General features: G+C 37.5%; 6 non-coding genes across 6 annotated transcripts; 3 read left to right on the forward strand and 3 right to left on the reverse strand.

Annotated features, from left to right (window-relative positions):
* The first annotated feature begins 4790 nt into the window (after positions 1 to 4790).
* On the forward strand, positions 4791 to 4864 carry Trnan-guu (transfer RNA asparagine (anticodon GUU)). Its single transcript has one exon. It is a non-coding gene; the product is annotated as a tRNA-Asn (tRNA).
* Positions 4865 to 10983: 6119 nt separating this feature from the next.
* Positions 10984 to 11057, reverse strand: Trnan-guu (transfer RNA asparagine (anticodon GUU)). The gene has a single exon. It is a non-coding gene; the product is annotated as a tRNA-Asn (tRNA).
* A 3034-nt stretch (positions 11058 to 14091) lies between these two features.
* Positions 14092 to 14163, reverse strand: Trnad-guc (transfer RNA aspartic acid (anticodon GUC)). The gene has a single exon. It is a non-coding gene; the product is annotated as a tRNA-Asp (tRNA).
* Positions 14164 to 19070: 4907 nt separating this feature from the next.
* On the forward strand, positions 19071 to 19143 carry Trnar-acg (transfer RNA arginine (anticodon ACG)). The gene has a single exon. It is a non-coding gene; the product is annotated as a tRNA-Arg (tRNA).
* Positions 19144 to 19510: 367 nt separating this feature from the next.
* On the reverse strand, positions 19511 to 19584 carry Trnan-guu (transfer RNA asparagine (anticodon GUU)). Its single transcript has one exon. It is a non-coding gene; the product is annotated as a tRNA-Asn (tRNA).
* A 3523-nt stretch (positions 19585 to 23107) lies between these two features.
* Positions 23108 to 23180, forward strand: Trnar-acg (transfer RNA arginine (anticodon ACG)). The gene has a single exon. It is a non-coding gene; the product is annotated as a tRNA-Arg (tRNA).
* Positions 23181 to 23430: the final 250 nt, after the last annotated feature.

The following is a 23430-nucleotide window of genomic DNA, read 5'->3' on the forward strand; positions in this document are numbered from 1 at the left end:
CATCGGATGGAGGTGTGCCGCCGAAACCGCGGCGGTTATTTGACCAATATTGTGTTCTACACGTAATTGAGCTATACTAATATTATCATAATAAAGAGAAATAATAATAGTTTCCTAAAAAAATTTTATTTTATTCAAAATCAACACCGGCCCTTGAAACTTAACCACCCTTAATAATAAAATATAAATAAGAAAATGCATGGTATTTTTCAAGGATTTTTTTCTTCACTTGAGCTTTAACACTTGAGCTACCAGCACCAGTCAAAATGAATGGTACCAGCTAAATTGTAAAGACATCCTGCAATTTGCTGCACAATCACAATTTTATTTTACACTACGAAGTTTTTCTTGGGGTTTTTGGAGTTCCTTAGAATTAATATTACTTATCAGTATATGGTGATAATTATCAGGAAAAATCAGGAGCGATCAAAACAATGCATTCAACCATTCACATTCATTCGTTCATTTATGTTACAGGATCCGGCACTTGAACTGTAACCAATTAAAATGGCCATAAATTTAGTTTGAAAAATTACTTTTATTCAAGTCAAAGTAAAAACTGTGTGAAAATAATAAAAAATTAAGAATCAATTTACTTTTGCTCGATATGACCACCTTTGCCTTGACTATGGCTTTGAGACAGACACGAATCGCAAGCTGCCCGAATGCGACTTGCAGGTATTTTGGCCCACTCGTGGTCAATGACTTTCTTCAGCACCTTGAGACTGGTGAATATTTTAGTTCGGTCTTTGCTCTCCAAAATGGTCCAAATAGAATAATCCAGCGGATTCGCGTCTGGCGAATTTGAGAGCCAGTGTGTGGCCGCTATGAAGTTCGGAACGTTGTTTTTAGCCATTCTTGGTTCCCTCGAGCTTTGTGATATGGTGCCTGTTGAAACGTTCATGGTCTGCCACCGAAATGTTTGTCTGCCCACGGCTTCAAAGCAACCTCCGGAATACTGTCCCGATAATATTTCGCATTTACCTTGACGCCAGGCTCAAGTAAAACAATTGGAGAGCGCCCATCTGCGGTTACAGCGGCCCAAAGCATTACCTGTGACGGGCGCTGCCTCTTGGTGGCCAATCGATGACTCGAATTCTCGTATGAACGGTCAGTCAAATACACCCTATCGCTTTGGGAGTTTACGAATCGCTCAATTGGAAAAATTGTCTCGTCAGAAAACACAATGTTCGGAAATTGATCGCTTTCGGCCAAGCGAAGCAACTCCCTCGTTCTCTCAAGTCTGACTTGTTGCTGTTTTGCTGCTTTGGTGTGAGATCATGCGACCTTTGGGTCTTGTAAGGCTTGACTTTGAGATAATTTTTCAGTATGCGGCGGATGCTACGGTCAGATATTTTCAGTTCTCTCGCCATTTGCTTGGCCCTTCGTTGGGTATTTCGCTCACGTCGCTTCTTCACTTTTTGAACCATTTCACGTGACGTTGCAGTCTTTTGATGACCACCTCCATGACGTTTCGCGATGCTACCAGTCACATTGTAACGAGTAATGGTGCGGTAAACAAAAACTTTATTTACTTTAAGGTACTCGAGCTCACAAACAATCGCTGCATGTGATTTTCCAGCCAAATAGGTATAATGCAATCTCACTATTATGTTTGAAATTCATTACTGATTTTCTTTTTTGGCATTTACTCTTGGTACTACTACTTCCGTTCGCTTGTAAACAATATTCAGGACTGTTATTTAGCCAACAAACAGACAGCTGATGCACGAGCAGTCAAATTGGTTACACTTCGAGGGCGGGACATAACATACATGTACATAACAATTTTGCTGTTGACGACTTTATAAATTCTAAAAACTTCATGCAGAAAGATAGCATGAATCCTCATGCCCTACATCTTCTACTTCTGATAACAAGCAATACCCGCTTAAGTCGAAAATCATGTTTTCGAGAAAAATCACCTCTCTGTGCATTTTGTGCACAACACCAAAATCTGTGCACTAATCAGCAGCAAAAATGTCTTGTAGCTTAAAACAGCTTGAACAGCTTAAAATAAAACGTAATGATTACCTAAAAAGTACGCGTATAAAACTGAAACTTAATCAGCGCAAACCGCCGAATCTATGCATAAGAAAAATGAAAACCACAAAACATAAAAGTACATAAATATTTATGCATTTATATGCTAAGTTTGTGCGACAAATGTTTGGTAGTGTTAAAACCGCTGAAGTGCTACTACCAACCGTTAGCTGAGTTTTGATTTAAATAATGAGGTGATTCACAAGGTGGCGTAAAAGTGCGATTGCCTTATGTCATAAAGAGAAAAAATCAATCAATTATATTTTTTTTTTTTCCGAATTATAAAAAATGATTTTTTCGACTCCAGATACATAGCACTGGCAACACAATGGAACCTGGTGGTCTAAGTGCGATACCTACCTAACCTTTTTTAATGTTTTAAAACGTGTCAAAATTCATAACCTGACTTGTGCGGGACCATACGAGCCACCGATACGATACCTACCTAACCTTTTTTAATGTTTTAAAACGTGTCAAAATTCATAACCTGACTTGTGCGGGACCATACGAGCCACCTAAATATATTTTTAATTTATTTTCATATTTATATTTGAAAGTTTACAACAAACAACAATACGACACTTACGTCACCTTGGTGAATACCCTAATCTATTATTAATTATTAACATTTACGCATTCAATATTCATACAACTCTGTTCGAAACAATAGCAGTGGCATATAAGCGAAACTTCTACCGAGAAAAATATTACCGAACGAAATTTCATCTAAAAACGATCGAACGGTAAACGATCTCAACAAATTGTACCGCCTCATCTGCGTCGGTATAACAAGAGCAATGAAAACATGCAAGGACATCTAAAGATCTTAGAAGACTTCCGACACACTCCTATGCTTCACAGGGTAGATACATTATCTTCCAAGCGCATTCTCTTCACGAACTTTTAAGTTCTCATAAATGAACCTACGGCCTGGAAAAATAATTCTAATGACAGATATGGCACACTGATAGATCTAACTTTGAAGATGGTAGAACAGGAGCGGGAATCAATGGGCCCAAAATGAAAAAATCGATTCTAATGGATATCTACCTAACAAGCTAAATACATGACATTGGGATATATGTGAGGGAATGTCTGCATAGAAAAATGAGAGCAGTTCACACTTATGTATATACTTTCAGATAGTCAGCCGGCTTTAAAAGCCCTTCTATCAACTAAAATCACCTCAAAAATGGTACATGACTGTCTGAATCTTCTCAATACGAGGGGTGCCTTTTATATGTCGGGATTAGAGAACAAAAACAAATTTTAATCATCGAAAATCACTTTATTGTTTTTCACACAGGTGTCGAAAAACGTTGACCTCTCAGTTTGTTTTTTACGTACGGGAATAATAAGAAGTCATTCGGTGCCAAGTCAGGACTATACGGCGGATGACCCATTAATTCGATGTTTTGGGTGCTCAAAAATGCAGTTGTTTGAGCCGATGTTTGAGAGCTCGCATTGTCCTGGTGAAGAGTGATCCGTCTTTGGCGATTGGTTTTCCTAATTTCTTGGAAGACAACTGGCAAACAAATGGTTGTGCACCACTCAGAATTTACTGTTCTACGTTGTTCTAGTGGTACGGTTGCGACATGTTCAGTTTTTCCGAAAAAACAGGCGACCATTTGCTTGGAAGTGCTTCGTGCGCGAACAACTTTTGTTGGATTTGGCTCATCTTCGATCCGCGATCGTATTTTTTGAGCGTTTTCTTCGACCAATCGACACGAGCCTTTTTTTGAGCGATTGACAAATTGTGTGGGATCCAACGCGAACAAATTTTTTTGACAGTCAAATGTTTATGCAATATTGAATGTATGCTGGTTCAGCTAATGCCTAAGATTGTCTCAATCTCTCGATAGGTCACATGACGATCTTGCAATATCAGTTCGCGCACAGCATCAATGGTTTTCGGAACAACAACTGATTTTGGACGACCTTCACGAAATTCGTCTTGGAGTGAACTACGACCACGATTGAATTCACCATACCATCTATAAATATTGGTCCTTGATGGAGCTTCATCGCCAAAAAATGAATTAAGTTCATCCATGCAATGTTGCTGAGTTAATCCACGTCGAAAGTTGTAAAAAATAATCGCACGAAAATGTTCACGATTTAATTCCATTTTTGGACCGAGATGAATCTTTTAAGTTACTGTAAACAACACAAATAGTGCTGGTATTTCAAAACGTTCTGAGTACGTAAAAGCCAAAAAATGTCAAACTTTGCGATACAGCTGTCAGTTGCCAGATTGCAACTTCAGGCTACGGAAATCAAACACAGAAATTTCCTACTGGATTTTATTTTAGAATCGAGCACAGAAATTTTCCACCGGATTACCTTATTTTAGAGCCCAACACGAAAGAAGTAGAGAGCAATGAAAAGGCAAAATTTTTTAGGAGAAACAAAATCGCCATAAGTACAGAAAAATGAGTACTCATTTTTCGTTTATAAAAACATAAACACTTGTAACTCTTTGAAGATGCTAACTAGAACAGAAATTAATACATGTATGTAAATTCAGTGATGCGGTATTTAGGTCAACCATCCGGCAACAAAAAGTCTTACTTAAATAAAAAAGAAAATCGAAATATATTTTATTATAAGCCACTGCTATTTTTTCGAACTGAATTGTCTGTTTTAAAATTATTCAATTTGTAGACTATTGTTGCTTAATTAAATCAATAAATTTCTTAAGTATTGAGCTGATGTAATATAATTACTTGGGCAGAATTTTGAGCACAGCCTCCGTGGCGCAATTGGCTAGCGCGTTCGGCTGTTAACCGAAAGGTTGGTGGTTCGAGCCCACCCGGGGGCGCACATTTTTTTTTGGCTTTGTTTGTTTCACTTGATGTGTATTTTATGTTATGTATAAATATTCTCTATGATGAACTTTAAGATTTCTAATTGCGAGGCGTTGACTCTTTACAGGCACACATTGGACTCCTTCCGTTTGTTTCAAGCCAGAAAATGTTTATTATTTTTTCAGTGAGGGTAGTTCAGTACCCATTGCTTACTTACTTATTTGTTGTTGTGGTGTCAATTCAGTAAGAATTCAAACTAATACCTAGCAAGCATTCCAGTTAATGAACTGGTATTGGAAGAAAGAAGTCATACTAATTTTAGAGTGACTAGAATTGTACCAGTTGGAAAGCGATTAAATAGAGATGGCTGCAGAACAAATGTTCTATCAAAAATCTATACTATAAAGGTGAAAGTCTGTACGTTGTCCGCGCATCACTACGAAACGACAACACCGAATGACGTAGAAATTTTTGTTCATATTTTCACCCAATGAAGGTTATAGGCATGTTTTTATGATGGAACTCCCTTCCCACAGCCCCCAGGCCGCGCCACCACTCTCATTCGTCACTAATAATCGAATATTTGCTTAAATTTAATCTAAAAAATCTTAGTTTTTCCTATTTCCCACTATTTATAGCACACTCTAGACTTCATAATCCGCATAAGCTTTTCAACTATGACCCAAATGCAAAGGTCAAAAACGGTTTGAGATAGAAAATTAATAAAAATAATTTTGCTTGATATTTTTCTGATTGGGGGCATAGCAACGGATGCCGGGTAAAAGCATTTAAAATTACATTCAAAATTCAATTTCAGAGACAGGAAGGTGAATTATTTACTATTTCAGACTTGGCGTGCTAGAAATAAATAAATTAAAATAATACCTGAAAAAGCATTCGTGTCAACCAAATAACCGGAATGAAAAATTATATATATATATATATATATATATATATATATATATATAATTATATATATAGATATATGAATGTAATGCAGATTCAAGACCCAACTACTCACGCTATTCCGTATCGCACAGTCTTAAAAATGGATCGAAAATAAATGTAAATTGTCTCATTTCTGCAAAAGTTTTCAAAATATGAGGCTTTTATTTACTCCATTCTTTAAGCAGATTCGTTTCATGAGATCACAATATGCCGACAAGAAGAAAATCTACATTATCAAGACAATCCACTGGGGCAAAAAGAAAGAAAGATGCAAGATCAAACGATGGTTATTAATAAAAAATTATTTTCTATGAAATTATTGTTTGTAATTTTTTTATATACATATCCTAAATCCCTCAAAACTACTCCTACGCGAGCGGGGGCCGCGGGTTAAAGCTAGTTACTATATATAAGAACACCTGTATTCACAATAATAGCAGCTCGACATACTGGAAGGTTTTTGAATATTTTTTAATTGTTATTTTTTATTTAATAAAATATATTATACTACAGGGTGGGCCAAATAACCTACTAAAGACTACTGCCTAGCAGTATGCGCAGTTGCTCCATTTTGTTGAAACCACAAATTAGGATACTGCTCCGCCATTGGCCGCAAAAAGTTTTCAATCAATGTTCTGTAAGAAGCTCCTGAAACCGATTCCGGCGTTTCATCCTCATTTTCGAAGAAATATGGACCGATAGCTCTAGTGGCCATAACACCGCACCAAACAGTAGGTACATTTAGATGGGTGCAACTGATGTTGGTGTGTTGCCCTTGGATTTTCAGAGCCCCACAATCTACAGTTTTGTTTGTTGACATAACCATTTAAATGGAAATGCGCTTCAACCGACATCAAAACATTATTTAAAAAATCAATTTGTGTGGCTAATGGTGTAAAACGAATAGCGTATCGTAGTCGTTGTTGGTAGTCTTGCGATTGGGTTCCATAATAAATTTCCAACAATTCAATTATAACCTACAAAAAGAGAAAAATAAATATGTCAAAAAATAAAAAAGTTATTTATGCTTAACATTAGTAGGTCTTATTTGGCCCACCCTGTACAACCAAAACCGTTTAACTTAAAGATCTAGACTTTGTAGAAAATTAGAAACAAATAAACAAATTTTCCTCGAAATTTCAAATTTTTAGTAGAGTGTACACATTTTTACTTTCTAAAAAAAATGTTTACTAAAATTATAATATAGTTGCAGCTATTTGGCCACCTCTCCTTTGTATCTTTTCTGAGGTGATCTATTCCATTACACTGCGTTACAAAGGGGAAAGGGGAGAAAAAATAAAAATAAATGTGTATTGGCAATTTTCATGTACACGTCAGAATTTTTTTTTTTATGTATAAAATATAGAGCTCGTAGTCCGCCTGTGTGAAAAACTTTGGATCAATTTTTAAAGCTTTTTCCGTGATCCAATCGCGCTGAATTTCTGCAGGCAGACTCGTGGAAATCTTTTTATTATGTAAAATTAAAAAAAAAAATTTATCAATTCTCAGATTTTCTTGAATTTTTTTTTCTAAAAAAAAATTTGTTTTCTAAATTTTCGGCATAACTTGAAGGGACTCCAAACTTTTAAACAACTTTATTTGCAATCTATCTACTATAAGACATTCAGCAAATTAGATCTTATAAGATAATGGCAGCGGTAGTTTTGCTTATTAACTTATTAACCTTTAATTTATTGTTTCATACAATACACTCTGTGCCGTTTGTGTGTTTGTTACAGTTCCGAAAGTTCCGATCATCTGACAGTTGCGCTACTAGGACACGTATACTTTGACAATTGTTTTAAGTTCTGTTGCGCGAAAACGTCTTTCAGTATATTTCATCTTACGAAAAATGCAGTGCCCGACTCGAAATAACTTTTGTTACGTTTGTGGCTTATTCGCACCAAGTAAAAATTTTAAAACTATTACGAAAACAGTGGTTAATTCGTTTCAGAAAATATTCAAGACTGCTTATGTTCCTTACTTGTGGTATACTCCGGAAGTCGTGTGCGACTATTGCTATAGAAGTTTATGCAAGTTTACTGATGGAAGGTCAACAATAAAGTACTCTGTACCAACAATTTGGCTACCACGTACGGAGCACTGCAGTGAACTGTGCTACTTTTGCGTAACTTTTACTCAAACTAAAGGGTACCAATACTTTCGCCGCAACAAAATTCGCTACGCTAATGTAGAATCGGTTATTCCAGCGGTTTTGTACTCACCAGAAGAACGTATAGCGGCTTCAATGGAGAATTTTGATGATGTTCCCGAATTAAGGAATGGAGAACCAACAGTAGCACCAACATTTCTTGCATCGAATGCGGGATGCGGGAAACCAGAAGTATCGGAATTTGTACCAACACCCAGTGAACTTGGGACTGCAGTGCCGCATTTAGTAACGCAAGCCGACTTCAATGACCTTGTACGAGAAGGAAATTTGTCAAAGAGAACAGCCGAACTCTTTGCATCACGCTTTAAACAGTGGAATATAGTGGCGGCTGATTTTAAAATAACAGCCGCTCGTGATCGACGTAGCAGTATTCCATATGACGATACTGACACAAATGCTTACAAACGCAAAAAATAAAAGGCCTAAGTTTCTTTAAAAGCATTAAAATTTTTAATGTAACAATTTTTAATTTTAATATAATAAAATTAATAAAAAAATTCGGGGTTTTATATCTCTATTGTAATGCGGAGTGAAATACCTTTCTTTTGATACCCACAACGGCATATCTCATGCAATTTTTTTTTCGAACAGCTGGCAACCCTGTGAAACATTGTCAGTGGCAACACCTAGGTAAAAAGTCTAGAAATGTGATACACTATCTGTGTGCCCAATTTCATTCACATGAAATCGTGCGGCTATACTGATATGCATACAAGAATTGCTCGTTTAAAGTTATAAAATACAAAAAAAAACAAAATTGTTACGTGTACATGAAAATCGCCGATACACGTGAATTTTTTTTTTAATCCCCTTTCCGAAAAAGTATATTTGGTTCATAGGACAGAATGTGTGTAACGCGGTGTTATGAATACTTCCAGTTCCCTTTAATTCAATAGAAAGTCACCTTTCTATTTAAATGAAAGCGGATACGGTAGTTAGGTAGGTGGGTTAGATGGCAAGAGTACCCCAGGTAGACTAAAAGTAGCACTTACGCGCCGTTTTGATACCATAATGTGGACCACTATCTGCTAAAAAATTTAGAGAAGAAAAAACCGTCTACAGCCATCCAATGCTGTTGATGTAGTGGAGGAGAGAAAAGGATTTAGCCTGCAGAATTTCTTCAAGCCATCCCCAAAGGACACACAAAGGAATCTCAAGCGCCTAGCCGCCAGACCCGGACATTTGCAGAGAAAGTGCTCAACAGTCTCTTTCTCTCTCGATCACCCAGTGACCAGTGAACACCACAATAAGGTTGGAAATTTATATCGTATTGAGGCCATAGTGTTTTCGAAATAGCACACGATGAGATAGACCTCCATCTGTCTGGCGCTTTTTTTTGGAAAAAAATTGTGTAGTTTTCCTTTAACAACGGTCAAGGGGACACCGATGTCTGAGAAGAGGACAATTGAAACCGGTTCTGTCGACCCCTTCCTGGCCAACTCATTGGCATTTTCATTTCCCTCTATATTCGCCCCCTTACAGCAGCTCACCAGAAGAGAGCTGCAATACGGCGTCGACTGGGCCGTGATCACAGCTTGACTATCGGGAAAAATATTAATGTCTCCCTCCCAACAGCGATCCCTAAGCATTTTGCATGCTTGCAGGATCGCGAAGACCTCTGCTTGAAAAACGCTGCTTGTTTTCGGTAGTTTAAAGGAGACCTATCTTGCCTGCTCGGAAAGATAACAACCCTTAAAACTCAGTTTGCGGATGGAGAGATCAGTGCAAAGCGGAAGGGAAGATCTGCTTCAAGATGCTAATATGTCCTACAGGAAGTTGCCTCCAGAGGCCAATCTCCTTCAACCTAATAGCGCTCTGAGCAGCAAGGGAATAAGGTAATTTTAAAAAATATTTTTTAGATTAAATGAAATAGTCGTCCAAATGCAACCTCTCTATTCTGATTTAGCTTCGTCTGTTCAATAAATTAAAATTACCCCAGCCGGGCACACCAATTGGAGCTCATAACAGAGATTCAATGTCAATCGCTGCACAAACTGCCACTGTGGGTCTTCACAATATCATCTCCACAACGATGCCCTTTAACTTCCTTTCAAGTAGCATAAAATAATGCTCTGCAAAAATCCTTTGTTGAGTTGCTACCGTTGGGACTACCACAGCAGACACTTACTAGTATCAGAACTGCCTTCTACTTCACTTTTGAACTGATCTATGCGAGCTCACAGGCGAGGTTAGGCAGGAAATAGGCCAAACGCTGACATTCGACGCACTACCGACAGGCTATAAACGACATCCATAGAGAGTCAATTTACATTTTCTTACACTCTCGCCTCATGAGAGCAGTTATCGAAAACTATTCACCACCAGCCCCAGACGAAGAGCGCGAATTGCCTCGTGAGACTCGCGTAACACTAGCACTGCCACGTATTTGTTATACTCACATATATCCAAAATAGACGCCTGTATGTGAGGAATCTACCAACCAGAGCACCCACTTCTTCACTTCTTCAGATGTTCACTCAAATCAAGCCCTCTTCTTATGATCCGACAATTTCAAAATAAAAAGTTTCCGTTAGATGGCTTAGAGACAAAACTAAGTGGAATATTGTGAGTTTGCTAGAACAAGGCTGCGGATGTTAGGGTCGGATGTCATGAGAATTTGTAAGATTATTTCTTTCAAACTAAAGGATATTTTCAAATTTACCAAAAAATCTGGAAAATTCTTGCATGTACTCTTTCACCTTCCATAGCTTTAAATGCAACGGGCTTTTTACCCTGAGTGTCTTAGGAGTTACCAAATCTCTCGGTACTTCTTGGCTCAACCTTTCAAATTTCACCAATTTTTTTACTCCAACAAAAAGTTTGTAATTTTAATGAAATTTGTTGATTTTTTTTTCAATTTTGTAGTAAGTTTGAAACTTTGAATTACATGGTTTTTGTTATAGAATGAGCTAAGTTTTTATAAAAAATGAATACAAGAGAAAAGAATAATAAAATTACTTAAAAACTATTGAGATTCTATTATTTTGTCCATCAAGTCACAAAAAAAGTGTGCGCCCCCGGGTGGGCTCGAACCACCAACCTTTCGGTTAACAGCCGAACGCGCTAGCCAATTGCGCCACGGAGGCAGATAACGAAAAATTGTCAAGTGTCTGTTATAAGCCGGAATGCTGAGATTCTAGAACACTCAATGAAAAATCTTCGTATTAGAAATTAAAAATAATAATTTAACACATTGATTTGCAAATGAACAGTAACTATTCGCTTTAAAAAATCAGGTGAATTCGGTAAATCAATTTATTCGCAAATTCAAACACTGAAATCAAATAAGAGCTGATTTCGATTCACCCACCACGAGGCGAGTTGTTGATTTGATTTATCATTTTATTTGGTAGCACTGATTTATTTTTGGCTTTGCAGTTATTTTTGATTTTACAGTTCCCAAAGAAAAACATACCAACGCAATTTGTTGAGCAAAGAAAATCAAACGCGACAAAATTTATATAAAAATAAACGAATGCCCAGTTAATGATTAAATTTCGCAAGAAAATAAATAAAAGTGGAAGCACTGGTCCGAATATGTCGTTTTTGAGCTAAGAGTCTCAAATAGTTGGTTAATCTCGCTAAACGATTGTCGCTTTAATAAATAAATGTCTCATTTGACGAGCAGTGGAAGTCACTAGCGAGCAGGGAAGTAGTGGATCGACAGCAGCTAACGATTAAGAAAAAATTAAACAAGAAAAGGAAAACTTCAGGACGGCAAAGTAAAGAAAAATAGGTTTGGAATATTATTTATAAGTATTATTATTGTTATTTTTTTTTTAAAGCTTACATGATAATAAAATTATTAGTAAACTCAAGCAAATGCGGCGCTATCAGCATAGTCTTTCGGCTGTTATAATTATTTATTTATTTAAAAATTACACTTTTGCAGTTAAGACTATAATTTCTTCTTTTTTTAATTTTTGCCTTAATTCCAAGGCAAAGAAATCAGAGTTCACCTGCCGGTTCTACTCGACGATTTCCACGGTTTTAACAACTTTTTCGAATATTGGACTAGAGTATTGTTGGAAAAAAACAAAAAAAAATGATTTTGCTTCGGCCTTTTCATTTTGGTCGTAGTAAAACTGAAGAATGTGCCGCAACTCACTTTTTACGCGACCCTTTCTTACACGACTGGGTAAGCCTTCTACTTAGTAGTGCAGTAGCGGCTTTGGAATGCTGCAAGTTAATCTGCGTCACCGTCAAGGGACGGTAGCTACAGGAACCGTCCGAGCCAATCATTTGGGAAAGACGTGACAACTGACAGTCCAAAGAAGAAATTCAGACGGTTCCCGTACCGTGAGCCCATGACATCAACACTGGCCTCATCCACTCGCACCACAAGAGCAGCCCCTTCCTTTCCTTCCCGGTTTTTGCTCTTGGTGTACGAGAGGACTCGCCAAAGCCTCGTGTTGATGCCCGGATTTTGGGCACGTAGACAGGATAGGACATCCGCCGTAGACAGGTCTGGATCCGGAATCCAGCAGATGGCCTTCCTGAGGGGTACACTCTCCTCGCTGTAGACTGGGAAGCGAGGGGTCCCCAGGGGGGGCACGTTATTGACCACGTTGACTTTTGCAGTATTTAATTTCTGCATCCGTAAGATGATGGTCAGGCCCCAGTTTTCCAATCACAGCCGCAGGTCGTGGGCCAGCAGCCTACTCGCTATAGGATGGCTTGGCCGCACCCTTGGATGTGCTTGGGCGAAGGTCCAGCTCCCGATCCTCCGCTGACGAAGATTTCGCCGGGCAGACAGCTGTACTGGACATTTTGTCGAGGCGCCGATAGGGACACGGCTCAGCAGAACCTTTTCCCGCCACATTGACTGGCGCGAAGACCGCGCTCGTACCTTGGGAGGTCGTGGCTCGGCCATTGGCAGCAACCGCAGGGCAGGGAGGTGTACCGCTTTCAGCCACCGTCCTTCTCCGCTTACCTCGAGAGCGAGACAACTTGGGAGCGCCCGTGCCCACCGAGGATTCGGTAGCTTCCGTGGGTGTCACTTCCGTTGACCCAGGTCTTTTGGAAGACACAGACGCAGAAGGGCCGGCAGAGCCACATGAGAACTTCTCCCGCATGAGCCCTGCCCGCCGCTTTCTTCTCTCCATCCTTGCCACGCTCTTCGATTTCCCGGCTTCTTTGGGAGGCCGTGCAGCCACCGAAGAGACCTCACAACTCAGGCCCTCCGAAGCAGGGAAACGTTTCTCAGACTCTGAAGGAGAGGAAATTGCGATAGCAACCCCCGTCTCCTCCAGGATGCGCTCTCGCTCATAGAGCTGAGAGACTTGGATAATGATTGGGGCCTCCAGAATCCATGCTCCTGTCGCCGAAGCGGGTGGATTGCCACTTATGTGGATTCCACCTGGAGTAATATATCCATTGTTTTCCATTACCTTTTTGGTTTTTTTCGGGACTCCTCCCTAGCCAGTTTGGTTCGCGGATGGCACCCTGATTCTATACCAACTTTGAGTCACCACACGAGTGTTGAACCCACCCCATACGGGAAGGCCACTCGTGTGATGTCAGGGCTTCCCTATCCACCACCTGCGACGCGCCCGATGGGAGATCAGGCAACTCCACACGGGAATAATTTGTTTACGCGTTCTCAAAACAACAAAAAAATGTTTTTCTCAAAACTCCTAAAAAAGGGACTCCTTAAGTAAACAAATTTCGGCTCACTAATAATTTTTGTACACGAAAATTTCGTTTTCAAAACCAAAAAAAACCCTACTTAAGTAAAAAATATAAGTAATATAAGTAAATATAAGCAATTCAACATAATCGTGGAAAACAAACGTAATCCTGGATAACAAACATTGTGGAAAGTGGCACAAAATTAATCATCCAATTTTTTTTTTTTTTAATTATATTTTTTTATTGAATAAAGCAAAAATATTTTATGTGATGAACATTGTTATTTGACCTTTACGCGCTCCATTTGCTTGTGTGTCTGTATGCTGCTGTTGTTTAGTTTACAAGTGTCAAATATGGTTGATTTAGGAAGCCATTTGCAAAACTTATAAGTTTTCCGTTTAAGTGATTCATTTTACGTCACCTTGTATAAACCACTCGAGAAAATTATTGAAAGAAATAAGTAAATAAAAAAAAAATTCCCAAAGAATACTCCCCGACGGGGAATTGAACCCCGGTCTCCCGCGTGACAGGCGGGGATACTGACCACTATACTATCGAGGACGTTGAATGAATGGTGGCAAAAGTGGTATTTCACCATTTTCTATTGACGAAATTGCCTTTTGTCAGAAGAAAACCCCACCACCTTGTTGTATTAAAATTCACCATAGCAAACCATTTCAACATATTCATTCTTACCTGAGGTGAAGCAATCATGGAGTAGGTAGTGTTGCCATATTCATCAAACAGTTTGTAAAAAAAAATTGTATAATGGATCAATGATTTTTTTTTTAACTTTTTTTTTACATGACATTTTGCATTACGACGACTGTATGTAAGTACATTAGGGTATATACGTAACTACAGGGTGGGCCAAATAAGACCTACTAATGTTAAACACAAATAACTTTTGCAATAATTATTTATTTTGGTTAATTGTTTTTATACATTGAATATATTTTACGGAAATTATGTATGAAATATTACATCAGACAAATGTCTCCCGTTTTTCTCGATACAAATATTGGCTCTTTTTAACGCGTTTTCCATTCCACCACATAATGTTTCTGGTTGAAGGCTCAGTATTTCGTCTCGAATATTTTGCTTCAGCTGTCTAAAAGTTTCTGGTTTATTAAGATACACTTTCTCTTTTAAATATTCCCATAAAAAGAAGTCGGGCGCAGTCAAGTCTGGCGAACGAGGTGGCCAAGGGAAATCTAAATTTTTGGAAATCGCCAAAAATTTCACCCAGCAGGTTCATAGTAGTCGTTGTTGGTGGTCTTGCGGTAGCAGTGCTTTCACAATTTGAATTTTGTATGGGTACATCTTAAGATCCATCTTTAAAATTCTACAAAAAGTCGTTCTGGAAATACCCAATTCGCTGGAACGACGGCGAGTTGAAACAGATGGATCATCTGCAACACTCTGCCGCACAGTTTCCACGTTGTCTTCAGTGCGAATATTTCGATGGGCACCTCGTCCAAGACGATCAAACCGACCAAACTCCTAATCATGCAGGCTGTGGGAGCTGATCTGGAATTAAAATGTTGGCGATATTTACGCTGCGTTAAAACAGTTGATCGTTGACAAGAATAGAAAAACTCGATAATTTTAACGCGCTGTGTTGTACTGTAGGGTGTCTTAATAAATTTCCAACAATTCAATTATAACCTACAAAAAGAGAAAAATAAATATGTCAAAAAATAAAAAAAATTATTTGTGCTTAACATTAGTATGTCTTATTTGGTACACCCTGTACATCAGTGTATATCCAAACACACGAAAATTTCTCGACAAATCGTATGGAACTTTACGTTTTGTATTATTTTAGCTGAATGAGAACTGTTGATATTTATGACTAGCTGAGAATGGCAAACTTTTGTCAAATGTCAAATTTCTGTTCAGTAAGGTTGAGTAAGTCACTATGAATCGCTTACCGCCAGAACAACGCTTTCCAAATTGTGTAAATTTACTGTGAAAAAAATAAAAATAAAAAATAAATCTGTTAGCTTGGTTCATAGAGCACTGGCGGCAACATCAATCCTTATTTATTGCGGAATGAGGAGGTAGCTGCCGTTACGGTGAATGGCGAGCGCTATCAAGCCATGTTGACTGAATTTTTGTTTCCAAAAATTAAACAGCTAAACATCGACGACATTTGGTTTATTTCAATACTCAAAGCATCATTGACGGCATACGGCCAGATTTATTGGGAAGTAGAGTGTGTTGGAGTAGTCAAAAATTGGACCGATCGAATGGGCTATGTAACTTGTAGCCGCGGCGGACATGTGCCGGTTATCGTATTCAAAAAATAAATGCAATGAAATTATCTACCGGACTATAACAAAAAAAAAAAAAAAAAAAAAAAATCATTCAAATAATGTTCCTGTTTTTTATTATAATTTTAAGTTATCAAGCTCTGAAGAAAACCTGATGCATAATTCCATTCCAGATGAAGAAGAATTTTAATCAAAACAAATTTTTCTTTGAATTGAAATAAAGTTCTTAAACAACACACACTTTTTAGGCCGCCTGGTTTGAATTTTCACCTTAGTCGTAGGGGTATTGAAGAATGTAACGAATTTTTATCTCTATTTTAAAAAATCTGGTACAACTGCGCTTCACCAGGCACAAAATGCTATAACATAATAATCCGTTCCTTCCTTAATAATTCCAAAGATACATAATTCCCACAACAAATATGGGCTTAAAAACTAATAGGGAGAGTCAAAATGTAAATTGTTGTTGTTAAGTAACAAAGAGAAATGATCGGTTTAGATAATTTGCATTTATGAATTGTTGCGGATATGTATTATTTTTGCGTAATCTTTTCGTTCATTGCATTTTTTACCTGCTATCTGAGAAAATCATGCGGTACGACTGTAAAATGAATATGTACGAGGAATGTTTATGCTGCTAAATCAAGAACAAGAACAACAACAACTGTAAAATGGAAAATATAGCAGCAGTTTTCCATTATTGTTATACAATTTTGTATTTTATTGAACAGTCCTACAGTTAACTGGAATAGTGGTGAAGCGAAAGTCGACGGACTGTTTGAGTGCTCACTACTTCCTCTCCTCTTGCGATAATCGACATGTTATCCAAACAGCTGACTTTAATTTATCGATTATCGTTATGAAATGTGTTACTAAAAAGCAAAATCGTTAAAATTGTGGTTAGAGAAAGATAACAACAATTCTAATATGTTAGTGAATTCTACTACAGTATTTGTTACTTGATTTAATATATAAATTAATAAAAAAAAAATACTAGATTTAATATATAAATTAATTGAAACAGAAAAAGAAAGCGGCGAACGCGCCTTTTAACTCCCCGAAGGACCCCGGTCTCCCGCGAGGATTAGGAACGGATTGTTTGCCAAGCTCTTTCCATCATTCGGCAAAGTTTTTTTCCAAGAAGATAAGACACTTAGGGTCTAAAATGCTACAATTTTAGTTTTCTATTGGCCAGTTTTTTTTTATAATTCTTTTTTTTTGTTTCGGCATTCCATGGGTACCCGTGTTGAAATCTAGAATGAACTTAGTATTGTTTCTGTTTACTACTTTTGAAAAAAAAAAATAGTCTCCAGCTGCTTTTAGTGGCATATTAATGACACTTCAACACTTTTGCATGCTTTTTGAACGCCAGGGTAAATATTTTCAATCACGAATATTTGTGAGAAGGATTACAGAATATTTTTAACTCAAAATGCATCTGAACCTGGTGTCATTTTGGCACGGTTTTCAAACTCAAACGTTTTACGCCTTTGGTTAAAAAAAAAATTGTAAAGGAAATTTGGCGCCTAAACTAATTTTCGACGAAATAATTTTCTCGAAGCGTTTTCGTGTTTTTGAACCTAGAAAATTGTCTGTAAGAGACACTAAATATGACACATTTGAGCAATAAAACCTCTATGTTCAGGTAAAACCTCTATGTTCACCCATAGAACAAGTCGCTTCCCTATTTTGTATCGATTTCAGAAAAGACCGAACTGCGTGGTTGGTTGAGCCACTCGCCCAAAATTGCACACGCGTAAAAAAAAAGAATGCCGCAGCGACTGAAGTCTGCAGCTCGAGCAATATTTTGCGGCATATGGTTAAAGAAGACATACTCTTGTCTGAAACCTCGTTCGATATAGGTTACCTCGGATAGGTCTTTTTCAATTCTGACAGTGGCGCTCATATTACTCAACGTCATCTTACACAGGAGTAGTAGTTTTGTGCGGCTATCCAAATTCTGACACCGCAACACTCTTTCCTGCTGCCGAAAGTGTCTTTAGAGAGATGGTGTGGTCGCATATTTTTTAAAGGTATTCTCTAAGACTCGTATTAACCTCTGGCTACAGGCCTTCATACACCTAATATGCTCGATAGGAGATTATATGCGATGTTTCGTAAGACTAATTCCACGATAGGTAGCGCAGTCTCATCGTCTTTGTGTGACTTTCACTGCTGTTACCAATTCGTAAGTTGAAGAAGTGTGATCTCCATAACTTAAGCATTTTCTGCACACCAGCCACCAAGTTGTCGTCTGTATTCTTACAGGGAATATAGTGGTGCTTCTTTCTGGTTATGCAGCTGCAATTGCATGCCTATACTCAAGTCCGACTTTTAAGTCCGAGTTCGTGCAGCCCGGGGTGATGTGAACAACCCATATGTGACAGCTGATAATGAATTTATGTGGTGGCTATAGAAAGAAAGGGAGCTTTGCTGAACCCACTGCGCTGCATTCTGTTTACGGGTTCACTAAATTATAAAGTGCTAGCCTACCAGGAGGAGCACTCGCAAGCAGGGGTCTATTATGATGCAAACGGTTTTCAATGCTTGTAAAATGTGTATTATTGACTTCAGCACTTTGGCAACCTTAGCAGTTGGCATTCGATTCCCGACTACCTGTTTGCTTACACCAGGTAAGCCACTCGCTTCTGCTCCAGCTTCATTACAAATTGACCCATTGCATTCAAATGAATACCAGATTCGTGTGAGACTCTCCAAATTTCTGAGAGGTCTTCAACAGGCCATGTTCTCCAATTCGGACCACAAACTGTAGACCATTGGATTCAGATCTAGTCTTCCAGACGACCAACCTTTCTGCGGCTATGAACCGAGGAATATTTTTGTTTAGCCACTGCTGGGTGGTTTTTGCGGTGCGGAATCTTGCTGGAAGGTGCAACGCTCTCCATTGAAGAGAGTACTGCTCAAATGCTTCACCACGCCTTATGAGACAGCCCCCCTTTTTAATCGCTTTTTCGCAGAAATGAAGAGCCACTCCCCAGTAATATCGATAAACGTTTCTCATACCACCGCTATCGCTGTTTTTTGTATAACATTTTTGTTTTTTAATTTCTTATTTATTTATTGTATTTACTCTGACATCAATTAACAATAAATTTTCTAATAATAAAATAAAATACTATATTTAAATTGTAATAAATATTGTAAATTATTTTTGGAGTAAATTTCACATCGGGTCCTGTGGCGCAATGGATAACGCGTCTGACTACGGATCAGAAGATTCCAGGTTCGACTCCTGGCAGGATCGATGAAGAAAATTTTTTTATATTTAATTAAACTGCATTTAGGAACCATCCTAGGAACCATCCCTCCCCTCTCAATATTTCTGATATGGTAAATCTCATTGCAAATCTGCCTGAAACTTAAGTATTAAAAATGTGTGTGTGTATAAAACTTTCATTACAAAAGCAGTTGTTGAACTTTTTGAATCAAATTTCCTACTTCATTGCCTCTTACGCAATTAATAATTTTTTTTAATTCAATTGTACTATTAAACGAATTGAATACACCAATGAATTTAATACAAAACAACTCATTCAAAGAATTTTAAGTTATTTAAAAACTAAAAGATTAAATAGGTATAGTTTAAAAGCACTCACCAAAAAATCTATTTGCGCCCCCGGGTGGGCTCGAACCACCAACCTTTCGGTTAACAGCCGAACGCGCTAGCCAATTGCGCCACGGAGGCTCATAGTTGTACTGTACCATTTGACACATTTCAATCGGCTGCCCTGATTAGCGTTAAAAAAGCAATGAATCAAATTATAAAACGAAAAAAAATTCAATTTCAGCTGCGTAGAAGATAATTTAATTAAATTATTTTTATAAATTATTTAATTTTTATTTTTATTTTATAAAATAAGCTAAATTTTTTGACATCCATTTTCTAGCATCAACGGTAGTCATTGCATATCCATAAAAACACATTGCAGGTTCGACTGGGTAGCACTAATCGATTTCCTCCCTTGTAGCGTTGCCATCGCAAAAAAGTTTGTCTACCAAATTTCACCCAATAATTGATAAGAAATACATATGATTTATTAAATGGTGATTGTAAAAACAAAATTAGTAAATTTAGGGCAGCTGAAAATTTTGGAGCAAATAAACTTCCTAAACGGATTGCTAATAAACTACTTTCTAACAGCTGAATATAATGGGATTTGATCGCTTATCAATCATATCCTCTAGCAGACGTCAATAACCAAATGGTTACAAGAATCCACTTCAATCAAAAAATAAAAAATAAATTAGAGCCGATTAAGACCGTAATCGGGTTCATTTTATCACAAAAGAACTATATTTATGAATTGCGCCATCAGTACTTAACTGCATATAAATTGAGTCAGATTACTCACAAAACCTCGTGAATTTTGTTCAGAAGAGCAAAGTATGTTGAGTACGAAAACGAAATATCATGAAATCCAAAAAAAAAAAATGTATAAAAGAGAAAACTAGACAAACAAAACCCAAAGACAAAAATTAGGCAAAATTTATCGCGAGTGAATTTTAACAAATTATTAACAAACATGTAATTCGCCTGCACCAAACAATGTTTTTTATAAAGAGTTTTTCAATTGGCGCGGGTCGATTTTGGCGCCCTGTGGCAGCCATTTTGTTTTTGTGACATCTGTCAAATCTTTTGTTTATTATTCAGTTGCTTATGCCAAATCATCATTTATTATCAAAATGAGTGTTCATTAACGCAAACGTTGCGCGCATTGCGCCCATTTTTCGGTAGACGTGGTGGCCCTTCCAATTTCTTATGGCCCATATTGAACCATATAGATCTAGACGACATGTGGTTCCAGCAGGACGGCGCTACGTGCCACACAGCAAACGCCATTTTATTCCATTTCAACATCTACCCGCCCTTATTGAAAACCCCTTTAATATGATAGTAAATATGCCAATTCTGTATAGAATCTGCCAATTTATTTGCTGACTTTTTTGCTCTAATTTTGAACCCGATATGGACTTCGATTCTAGTTTGCCGTCTAATAATTTTTCATTTTTTAATCTTGGGTCATTATGCCTATCTGTTACTGATGTCGTCAATGGTATTATGAAGCTCAAGCCTACGGCGAAAACTGACTCGGATGACCTCTCGTATGACTTACAATTATATTTAAAAAATCGTTGTCCTCTGGTATCTTTGTTGATAACTGAAAATTTCTTTTGCTGATGAATGGAAATTCGTTACCCATATATTTAAGAATGGAAGTAAAAACGATGTTAAGAATTACAGGCCGATTTCGAACCTACCGTCTATCTCAAAACTTTTTAGGATAACTGTGAATGATAAGTTATATTTTGCTGTCAAAGGCCTAATATCTACCAGTCAGCGTGGCTTCGTTGCAAGTCGCTCTACTGTTACTAATTTGTATATTTTCAATGATTACTGCAGAACAGACCTCACGTTGATACAATTTATACGGACTTCTCTTTGTTGACGATCTAGTCATTACGGTTAGAGGCAAATTTAACTGTACTATAACTGATCGCATGCAATTAGCTCTCGACATTACGCAAAACTGATGTCGGGTGAAAGGACTTTCGATAAATTCGAACAAAACATGTTTGGCACCCTTCACTCGAAGTAGGAAATTAAGTTTAGGGACCCTTAAACTAGGGACGCCGACTTAACTCTATCTGGGGATATGAAATATGTATCTGGAAGTAATCCTTGATAAAACCTTGACTTGGAAAAATCACTTAACGCATATCACAAATAAAACCTTGAGAGCAATATATGTACATATGCCAAAAGCCTTACGGTAAGACATGGGGTTTGCGTCCAAAGATGATGGCATGGTTTTATAAGACAATAATAGTGCCAATGATCACCTCTCTGGTATCGTGGCCAAAAGTGAACCAAACAAAGACTCAGACAATACTTAACAAGGTATGCAGAATAGCCTGTCTGAGCGTAACGAGAGCAATGCGTACGTGCCCCGCAGCGTATTTGGCAATGGTCACTGGACTCATTCCACTCTATCGTGTAACCAAAGGGTCGGCAGGTAGTGTAGCCCTAAGTCTTCTTAATCTATTCCATCTCAGAGAAGACAATCGCACAGGACATGTAAGAATTCTCCGTGGCTGACAGTTCAGGACAAGATGGAAAGGAAACTAGAACTTCAAAGTGGTCATTAGTGACCGCTCAGCGATGGGAAACAATGAAATATCCTTAAAACAGGGCGCACAAGTGTGGTTTACTGATGTGTCCAAAATGGAAGACGGTAGTGCCGGGGCAGGAATTGTCGGACCACATTTTAAAAAAGCAATTGCATTGGGAAAAATCACTTCCATTTTCCAGGTGGAGAGGCTTGCGCGGTGCTAATATTAACATTCTCTCTGACAGTCAAGCCGCTCTAAAATCGAATCAAGGTGCATCTATTCAAGTTGGTATAAGTAGAAGAACTGATTTGGGTTTTTTATTTGCTTCGCTTTGGGGATTGTCAAAATTAGACGTTGATTTACAGTTTGTTTGCTTACATTTCAATTTGAAAATTGTGAAATATAAAGTCCGCACGTTTTTTTTCTTCTTTTTGAAAATTTATTTCCAAAAAAAGAAAAAAAATATCATTCAAACACGGACAAGTCTGCTTCGGAACGGGAATGGATAATTGTTCCTAGTCCGTATGATGCCCTTGGTTCATCACTTGTTAAATTGCTACTGAAGCTGTGCTTGTAAGCAATTTTGTGAATAGTTTTCCATCCAGCTATACAAATTACTTGTATATCTCTCGTACTATGTCACTGTACCTCATTGAATTCTTCATCGAATTTGCGAATAACCGCGGTGTGCTCTACTGAAATATCTTCAGGTACTTTATTTTTGCAGCCACTAGCATTTATAAAAAAAAACTTGAACTTGTATTTTTCCATCCAATCTGAAAATAAATCAGCTTGCTTTGGCAATGTGAAAGCCAAAAGTAAGAACTAAATAGTGGTAGATTTTGTTTATGCACTACTGATATCATCTTGAATAGTTTCGCCTTAGTAGGGATTTTTTGATCGAAAATGAATAACAAAATCCATCAGTTTTAGTTTAGTTGCCAGTACGGCAACTTTGCTTCGCAATATTTGTTGCGGTGCATAATTTTAGGGGTTGCTATAAATACATATTTGGGTTTTGTTATTCTCTTTTACTTTCATATTTAGTGTAGTATGAGGAAAGGTACAAAACAGTAATTTGACACAAAATGTTCAATGGTCCTGTGGCGCAATGGATAACGCGTCTGACTACGGATCAGAAGATTCCAGGTTCGACTCCTGGCAGGATCGCAGTAAAATTTTTTTTTCGTGTTTTTTGGAAATTAGAAAAAAATAAAGTTACTTTTATTGATTGAAAGTTCGCACATTTTTCTATATAAATACATAGCACATACATACATACATACATATATTATATGTATTGTTTAAATTAACGTCATAAGAAATTTTTGGAATTTTTATATATTATATGTACATATTTTTTCTTGCAAAAATCAAAGATAAAATAAGTATGTGGCGCAAAATTAATTCAATTTTATTT

Source organism: Anastrepha ludens, chromosome 6 (genome assembly GCF_028408465.1).
Source record: "Anastrepha ludens isolate Willacy chromosome 6, idAnaLude1.1, whole genome shotgun sequence".
Taxonomy (NCBI): Eukaryota; Metazoa; Arthropoda; class Insecta; order Diptera; family Tephritidae; genus Anastrepha; species Anastrepha ludens.